General features: G+C 34.7%; 1 long non-coding RNA gene across 1 annotated transcript; it reads right to left on the bottom strand.

Moving 5' to 3' along the window:
• Window positions 1-8,999: 8,999 nt before the first annotated feature.
• LOC113313618 lies at window positions 9,000-9,862 on the bottom strand. The gene is made up of 2 exons (XR_003341960.1): window positions 9,610-9,862; window positions 9,000-9,453 (listed from the first exon to the last, which is right to left on the bottom strand). It is a non-coding gene; the product is annotated as an uncharacterized LOC113313618 (long non-coding RNA).
• Between the last annotated feature and the right edge of the window lie 229 nt (window positions 9,863-10,091).

The following is a 10,091-nucleotide window of genomic DNA, read 5'->3' as shown; positions in this document are numbered from 1 at the left end:
CCTAGCAACATATTATATGGCGATTCCATATCCACCACGCATAGTGTTACATGTGTTTCGATCTCTCCTAGTGGAATTCGTACCACTATTTCTCCTTTAGGTTTTGTTGTGGATTTTCCAAAGCCATGAACAAAATATGTTAAATTGGACATTTCTTCATCTTTAAATCCCATTCCCCTGAATGCATGATAGAATATTATATCCACTGAACTTCCTGTATCGATTAAAATTTTGTTCAATATCCATTCTCCCATGGATTTTGTTGTTGTTTCCTTCTCTTTTCGCGTAATAGACACTGTAATAACCAATGGAGATGTGTGGTTCAAATTTTCTTTTGGTATTTCTGCCGCCATGAATGTGATTTTTTGTTTTTCCCAATCTTTCAAGGGTGATGTCTTTTCTACCGCCATAATTTTCCTTCCTTCAAAATTTCGTTTATGTATTCTTCCTTTGATGTTTTCATGGAGTACATTGACCATTGTTTTTGTTATCATATTACACTCCAATCTTTTTTTATCTTCATTGTCTCTAATCATTTTTCTTTTAACTGGTCCACTGATTTATTTAATCACTTTCTTGATTTGAATAATCTCAAAAACAATCTTTAACTTTCGATCTTCAGCCTCTCCTTGTTTCTAGCGCCATCATGTAGTTGCAGGAAATCCTACACTACACCCCTCATATGATTTCACTAACATTCAGCTCATTTTAGATTAACAATCTTAATTTTATTAATGAATCTTTGAATAATCTTACAAGAAAAGATAAAAGAATCAAGAATAACCCTTTCTCTAGATTTTCTCTCTCCTGTTTACTTGTTTCTCACCCAGAAAAAGATCTATCCCTTTTCTTCCCAGTTGAACGACTATTTATAGGGAAATACATAGTGGATGACAGCTAATCTGTCCTTTATTTTCGGATATGGCTTGCGACATTCTCGCAACCTTACAAATTTTAATCTCGCAAACTCTCTAATTTTCGCAGGATCATCACATCTTTCTCATGATTTTAGCTTACGTCGTTTATTATATCATTTCTAAAATTGTTCTGCGACGTTGTTGTGTTGTGTTGTTGATAATTTCGCTGAAATATTATTGCTGCGATATTCTGATCCTACACTTCTTAATAATTTGATGTAATTGATTGAAATCTAGTTTTGATTGACTATATGATTTTGTATAGAGGTTGTGGTCAGTCCATTAGTATATTATGTTTCTCTAACTAATGAATGAAACTGCATTTCTGATAGACTATTGATTCCATTAGCTCTTTTTGGAGTTGATTTTACTGGTTAGAGGGGAAATTGTTGAGCGTCAGGTAACTTCATTTTTGTGTGTTATCTTCCTATAAATACATCAGTTTTGTGGAACGTTTATTATGAATACACGACACACTTGGCAAAATTAACTTTATCCATGCATACTCAGTTATCCTTTCTTAGTGTATTTTGCTTTTGATTGATCCAAAATACACTAAAGTTTGCAAGTTCATAATAAATGGCATATTCCATATGCAGGTGTAACTCCTAGTTACACTAGTCATATGCATGTGTAACTCAAATTTACACAAGCCAGATGCATGTGTATCTCCTACTTACACATGCTATATGCATGTGTAACTCTCAGTTACACAAGTGAGCTGGTGTATAACTGCTGAGTACACGTCATATTTTATTTAGAAGATGCATGTGTAACTCCCAGTTACACTACACAGAGTATGTGTAACTCCTAACTACACTTGCTTAGATAAGTCATTAAGTGTCTTTCTATGATCTTTGTTGTTCACCTTGTAATTGTTCTATAGTTTTGCTTCTATGGATTTTTTTTCATCCAACCTAACTCGTGGATGTTTATTTTGTTGCAGATACGTAAGCATTTTGGAATCGAGGAAGATAAGAAGGGAAAATGACATTTTTATTTGAAGATCTCGTAGCTTATTTTTAGGATTTCATTTTACGTATTTCGTATTTTAGCTTGTTTACTGTGTTCAACAACAATTGATAAATAGAGAAGTTTTTGTAAATGGAATTATTGTTTCAATTACTGAATATAGGTGTGTAACTTCTAGATACACATTTATTATGGATGTGTAACTTCAAAATACACATGAGCTACACATGCCATATGCCCATGTTAGATGTTTCGCGACGTATGAATGGGTAACTATTGCGTACACATGCCATACAAATGTCTAACTTCTAGTTACACATGCCATACAGATGTGTAACTTCTAGTTACACATTCCATATGGATGTGTTGGGAGATGGTGGTGGTGGAAGGCGGTGGTCGGCGGCAGCAGTTGGTGGTTGGAGGTGGCCGGAGGTGGCTGGCGGTGGTGGTCGAAGGTGGTTTGACGGTGGTAGTCGGAGGTGGTTGGTGGCGGTGGTGGTCGAAGGTGGTTGGTGGTGGTCCAGGTGGTTGGAACATCATCATATAATATTTAAATAATTTGGGACCTAGATTTAAATTTTATTTAATTATGGGCTTGACAATATATAAAAGGGTATGAATGTCTTTTAATAACTCCGGACCTAGATTTAAACTTCTTTTAATTAAGGGCCTCATATTATGGGTTATCCATGGGTTGAGTCTGAACCTAATTTTCCCTTATTAATATATATATTTGTCTTGATTTAAATAATCTTATGTGTGTTACAGATTGCACCCTTGAAACTTAAATTTACAAATAAAATCAATTATTTGCACATAAATTGAAAGACACAATGGTCTTCACTGACGATATTGACGGATAACATGAGCATATGGCTAATTATATGTGTGATCGAAGGTGCCGGTTGGTGTGTGTAGCAGTATATAAAGGGATTTTCATTTTGTTTTAGAAAGCTTCAGAGTGCCAGTAAGTGGACTTGGATGGGATGACGTTCCATATACTTTTTTAATACATTTTATTACATTTGCTCGGGGTGATCATATATGGAATCTTTAAAAATGCTTATTTGCCATCATATCTTGTCCATGTGAGCTACTTGGATTTTATTTTTTTTTTGAAAATAAGATATATTGCCAAGAAGAAAGTTAATTCCTTGATTCAGACCCATTTGGAATCAACTGTGTAGAAGTTGTCCTGCTGGTGACTGAATCCTCAGAATTAACAGTTTCGGTAACGATTACAAGAGAGTTTTGATTGTTACATAGTTGTTGCGCTTTGGAAATAAAAACGTAGGTACATAATCAACCCAACATGCCGTCAAGTGTTCCTTTCTTTGCTATTAAGTCTGCAACCTTGTTAGCTCGCCTGTCGACATGTTTAAAGCCCAAAAAAGAAACTAATTTAGCTGATTCTGATTTAACTTCTTCCAAAATAGGTATACTTTGCAATTGAACTGAAACAGATTTCCCCTGCAGATAGTTGATAGTGAGTTGATTGTCTCCCTCTATGACCAGATTGTGTAGATTATTCTGATTAGCCCATCTGGTAGTTTGCAGAAGAGCTAGAGCTTCTGCTTCTTCTGCTGTTGATGCTCTGAAAACTCCCATTACTGCTCCTTTGCCTGTTCCTAACCATTACTGCATCAGTGTATTTTGAAACCCAAGAGGCATCACAGTTTAATTTGAGAGTATCTTTTGCGGGAAAGTTCCATGACTTAAGCATCACTGTCTTAATTCTAGGTCTTGTTGTGTCAATGTTAATAGTTTGTGGATGCCAATATGCAAAATGCCTTGTGATATCTACAACAAGTTGTTCAGGTGTTCTTTCTTGTTTTTCAAACACACGCAAGCATCGTTCTTTCCATATGAACCAACATTTAGTTGCAGCTAGAGCCATAGATATAGAATTTATGTCACCTATCAACCATTCATTGTATTTATCTAAGAAAGAAGTATTATTAGAGATAAAGTTTACTCCCTGTGATGCCATAGGTGGTAGATTCCATACTGCTTGAGCATAAGAACAATCAAAGAACAAATGGTAAGTTGATTCAGTGGCCTGTTTACAGAAAATGCACTGAGTTTCCACATCAATAACATAGCCTAATTTCTCTCTTGTTGGAGGAGTGTTTTGCAAACACTTCCAAGTGAAAAGCTTTATTCTTTGGGAGGTATCCATACGCCAAAGACCCTGCCAAAATCTTTTAGTCTCAGTCGAAACTGATCCCATAGGATTAAGCAATTTAGCATATGAGGATTTGACAGATAATTCACCATTTCTGGTAAGCATCCATCTCAGTTTATCTTTTTTCAAGATTCCAGTGTTGTTGGTGTAAAGCTTTATGTTCAAAATTTCAGAAACTAAAGAATTGTCGAAAAAAGAGTATAACAATGATTCATTCCACTTCTTTGTGTCATGATTGATCAAATCAGACACAAGTGTTATATTGGAAAATCTGGTAATTGAATTAGCCAGAGGTTGGTCCCTAGTTGGTATCCATTTGTCGTCCCAAAGATTGATAGATAATCCATCTCCTACTTCTCAGAAACTGTATTTCTTTATATGTTCTATTCCCTGTAAGATGCACTTCCAAATCCAAGAAGCCGAAGACTTCTTTTTTGAGTGTAAAGCCCGTCTTCTTAAAATATTTTCCCTTTAAGATTTTTGCCCATAAGTCATCTGGTTTACTAACTAATGTCCAAGCTATTCTACTGATCATAGCTTGGTTTACCTTATTAGCTTTTTTAAACCCCAGACCTCCCTGGTTAATAGGGTTACAAAGAAAATCAAAGGCCTTTATGTAAATACCTTTGGAGTTAGTGTTTTTCCCCCACAAAAAATCCCTCTGAATGTCATTTATTCTTTTTGTAATCTTTTTTGGTAAAACAAAACAACCCATGGTAAAGATAGGCATGCTAGAAAGTATTGATTTGTTTAAAACAATTTTGCTGGACTGAGATAGCACTTTAGCTAGCCAAGTTTTGACTCTTTGTTCCATCTTTTCAATTATGTTATCAAAAGATTTCAGTTTTGATTTGTCAACAAATAGAGGAACTCCTAAGTGTGTATCTCTAATATTGATTTTTTTTATTTTCATGAGCCTAGTTAATTATTCCCTGATGTTTACTATGAACTCTCTTGCTGAAGAATAAACCTGACTTTGTAAAGTTTATAACTTGCCCTGAAGAGTCACTAAAAAGACTTATGGCATCCAAGAGGTTCTTACAACTACCTAAGTCAGCCTTAGTGAAGAGAAGAAGGTCATCAGCAAAAAATAAATGAGATATTGGTGGAGATTTTGGAGTAAGCTTAATTCCTGGAATCTTTTTAACTGTTTCCAAATGACAGAGTAACCTAGAGAAAACCTCCATACAGAGGATAAAAAGGTAAGGGGACAAAGGGTCTCCTTGTCTTATTTCTCTAGAGGGCTTAAACTCAGTGCAAGGATTCCCATTGAGGAGTACTGAGATAGTTGAAGTTGAGATACATTGAGTGATTAGTTCACACCAATGTTCCGAAAAACCAAAAGATTGAAGAGTTTTTGTCAAAAATTTCCAATTCACTCTATCGAATGCTTTAGACATATCTATCTTAGCACCTATGTTTCCTTTTTTTTCCTACTTTTCTTCATAGAATGAACAATCTCATGAGCTACAATAATATTATCAGATATTTGTCTGGAAGATAAGAAAGACGACTGTAAAGGAGAGATTATCTTTTCTAAATCTTTTTTAAATCTGTTAGCCAAAAGTTTAGCAATCACCTTATAAGGTGTGTTGCAGAGTCCTATTGGCCTATAATCGGCTGGTGATTTGGGGTTTCTAATCTTAGGTATAAGGAATAGAAAGGTTTTATTTAAGTCTTGATGTAGGTTTCTGTTTATAAAGAAATCTTGAACTACTGCTATCATCTGATCTCCTACAATCTCCCAGTTGTGTTTAAAGAAGCTTACCGGAAAGCCATCTGGTCCCGGTGCTTTATTAGGTTTTAAATTTTTAACCACATTCCATATTTCTTCCGGTGAAGAGGTAGCAGTCAACTCACTGTTTTCTTCTAAAGTAATACAGGGTTTAACATGGTTGAAAATTTTCTCATTCATGATGTTGGATGTCTCCGTAAATAAATCAGAGAAGTAACTGTTTAGGACCACTTCTATTTCCTCTCTAGAAGAGACAACATTGTCATTCTTATCAGTTATACAATCAATGTTATTTATTTTCCTTCTCTTTAAAGTTGTAACATGAAAAAATTTTGTATTTCTTTCTCCTAAAGCTATTGTGTCATTCCTAGACTGTTGTTTTGCTATATTCTCTTGGATGTCATAAAGTTTTTCTAACTCCAACATCTTTTTATCTACCAAATCAGTATTTATTGTAGTCATAGGTTTGGCTGCTAAGTGATCTGTTTGTTTAAGAAGGACCTTAATCTGCTTATTAGGTTTCCCAAAAAAAATCCCTTTTCCAAGAACTTAGGTTTTCTCCTACTGTTAATATGTTTTGTATTAAGTTGTCAGCAGGCAATAATTGCTACTCATTCCAAGACTTTTTTATGACTTCTATACATGTTGGGTCTTTAAGCCAAACATCATAGAATTTAAAAGTAGGGATACAACCAGAGGTTGAAGAGTTTAAAGAAAGGCAGATTGGTCCATGATATGAAACTATTGCCACCATGTTCTCCAGAGTTGCCTCATGGAATTCTATGGTCCACTTAGCATTTTCCATAGCCCTATCAAGCCTCTGCTTGATGTTTGTTATGCCTTTCCTTTTATTGCTCCAGGTGAAGATGTTACCCTTAAAGCCTAGGTCTTCTAGTCCTGTTCTATTTAGAAGGTTTAAAATAGGTTCTACTTTTTTCCTATCAAAGGGTAGACCACCCTCTTTCCCTTCACCGTTGAAGATAATGTTTAGATCCCCTATAACTAACCAAGGCATATGATTAGAGTTAACCCTGTAAGCTATTTCTTCTAGGTATCACATAATGTCTAACTTATTTTCATGTTTAGGAGCCCCATAAAAACAAGTTAGTAATCATTCTTTTGAGTTGAAATTGTTTTTAACAATGATGTTAATCATGTTAAGGTTCCACTGAACCACTTCAAAGTGAAAACCATCCACCCAACCGATTGCACGACCACCAGCTATTCCATCTGGGTCTACAATGTGGGTGTTTGGGAAATAATTAAGTAAATTTTTCATCAAGATCCTCTGAGACTTGGTTTCATATAAAAACAGTATGTCGGGTTTCTCTAGATCAAGCAAATAGTGTAAGTGTTGTTGTGCTTTTTTCTGTCCACACCCTTGTGTGTTCCATGCTAAGATTTTCATGGCCAGAATCAACAGAACAACAATAAAGGAATTCCATAAAGTCAGAATACAGAGTAAGATTACAAAACCTAAGTCTAGATACAGTCCTAGTTCACATAAATATGCGGAGTATAACAGGAGCATATGCAGGAAATATGGCAGTAAACTAGAATAAAGATTTTATGGACACAGGTGCTTAGAAACAGTAAAATTTGCCAGTGTAAAGCTATAGACGATTGCTGAAATTGGATTATTATGAAAGCAGTTCAAGTATTTTTTTTTCTTCTATCAATCAGTTTCTTAAGGTTTAAAACAGTCTCTTAAAATTGTTTCAGAATTTTTTAACTAAATGCAAAAACCAATTAAATGATCAATCTAAGAATGGTGGACGGAGTAACAATATGCAGTTCAGTAAAATTAAGAGGAATGAAAACGAGCAATCAACAAATTAAAAGACAAGAAATTAGGCTAATCAACAACAAACAATTCAAATAGGTAAGTGAGAGATATTTTCAGAAGTTGTGTACCTGGATTCCCTTGATTTTTTTTCAGTTGGGGCACAATAAATAAGCCAATCGACCATTTGAGATTGGGAGGGGAGGAACTAGAGCCAGATGCCATGGAGGACTCAATTTGAAAAACCAAAATGAATTAGTCTATATCATCTATTCTTCAAAAAGTACCAAAGAATAATTATGCTGCTCTCTCTAGAAATCATAAGATGAATTCTGTTAACCATGACAAAACTAACCCCGTACAAAACCCACCCTCAAGAGATCGGAGAAAATCTTTTATAGCCCTACCGAAAGAAGCTAGAAGTCTGCCCTACCGTAGGAAACTAGAAATCGAAATAAAGAGGAAATAGAAAAAGGGACTACCGGACGAAGAATACTTTTATTAGAAAAATTCTAGAGTTGAACCAAACAAGGTTGGAGTTTGGTTTTTACCAAAAGGCATTAAAAAAAATCCCTTAAACAAAAAACCACGTGATGACATACCCCATGATTCGAATATATGTGGCTACGAATACTTAAGATCACAAAGACTTTATTAAAAAAGGAATTTAGTTTTTAGAAAAAAAATTAACTGCATCAAGATACGACATCGTCGAAACGATAAGGGTGAATTTGGCCATCACATAAGGCCAAACACCAATCACCACATGATCCAACCACCCAAACATTATACTTTTCTTTTTGAAAACACATTAATTTTCACTTCTTTTTTGAAAAAAAACATTAGTTCGTGAAGAAATTTGATATCCGAAATTAAACCGGGATCCAAACTGAACCCGTTTAACAACACAATGAAGAACATCCATAGATGACATCACCCAATTTAAGCAAACTAACAGGATTTTAAAAAATGTTAAGAAACTCCCATAGGATTGAACACTAATGATTAAATCCCAAATTAACCCAATCAACTATATGGCTCAATTACTAGATCTTTTTCTAATACTTCTTCAAAACTTCCCAATTCTAAAAATTACAAAATCTTCAGATGCTTGATTTAATTTTAATTTTATGAAAATTATTCTTTCATCCATCTTAGAATGGAAGGCCAGAGATGCCTGAAACAATTAGGGGAAACTCGGTTAGTTCACTCTTATGTTCATTCTCAAACTAATGAAGAAAAAAATCGACACCTTTCCACCCTTTAAACATCAGGGTCGGTCCCAAGGTCTGATTACCGTCGATTGATTTCCAACTTATAGAAGAGAAGAACAACACCTCAATTTCGCCATGTATTGAATTAAATTTAAAGAAACTATAAGATAGAGATGCTCAGATGATGGCCTAGTTAGTAATGGGGTTTAAATTTATCAATGGAAAACCGACCGGAATCCTTGAGATTCTCAGACAACAGCAATAAACACAGAAACATAATGGAAAACACAATAGAAAAGAAAACAAAACAACTGCTATGTTTTTTCTCAGAACTCAAGAAAAAGATCACCACCTTTCTACCCATTAAAACATCAGGGTCCCAAGGTCTGTGAAGTCGATCTATTTCCTCAGACAAGCAAACACAACAATAGTAGAAGATAAGATTTAAAATAAATAAAAACAGATTTAAAGAATTATTAAGAACCATAATATAGACTCCCTAAATCCCTTTACTGGTTCCATCCCATCCTCCCCTTTTTTTTGATCGATCTACATATTTATTCACCCCTTCTTACTTACTCAAGAGAACCCAGTTGAGGAAGGTTACTCCATTAGAGGAAGGTTACTATTTGAGAGAAGGTTGAGTCCTGAAAAACAGATATTAGAAAAGGCTAATCATTTTGTATATTAGTATACCAGCAACTTGGAAATTGGGAGTTAAATATTATTCATTCAACAAAAGCTAAAACAATATTACACGACAGAGGACGGGTCTATCCAGCCGATCCAATTAGTCTGGTTACCTGGAAAGTCTGAATGAATGATAATAAATGAGAGGAATTAGGTTTCTGGAGAGGAGGAGTTCTCGCCAGTATCATTTTTCTCATGTCCGTGAGAGGAGGAGAAGGAGATTTGGAGGCTAAAAACTAAGGGAATTAGAAGAAGACTGTTATCGGGTGACGACAGTTTAATTTCTTATTCTCTTTTAATTCATTTTATTGAGTTTTGAGAAATCCATAGCGATGTCTTGATAAACTTGTAACTAAAAGTTTACAGTAGAAAACTCTTTGAGCATTAGACCACTTTCAATTGAAATACATATGGTTTCGAGGTTATTTTGAATTGATTTGATTAATTTAATTTTTTTATTAATTTCATGTTGAAATTAGTTGTCGTTTCACTGGTTTTGTACGATACAATAACACATGGCCGTAATCGAGAGTTTTGCAACTATGTTTGTCTCATTGTTTGATAGTTCATGCTTTGATAAAATCTTTGATGGGTT

Source organism: Papaver somniferum, chromosome 9, assembly GCF_003573695.1.
Source record: "Papaver somniferum cultivar HN1 chromosome 9, ASM357369v1, whole genome shotgun sequence".
Lineage (NCBI taxonomy): Eukaryota > Viridiplantae > Streptophyta > Magnoliopsida > Ranunculales > Papaveraceae > Papaver > Papaver somniferum.
Note: the sequence above shows the minus strand (reverse complement) of the source record. Positions and strands in the feature narration are given on the sequence as shown.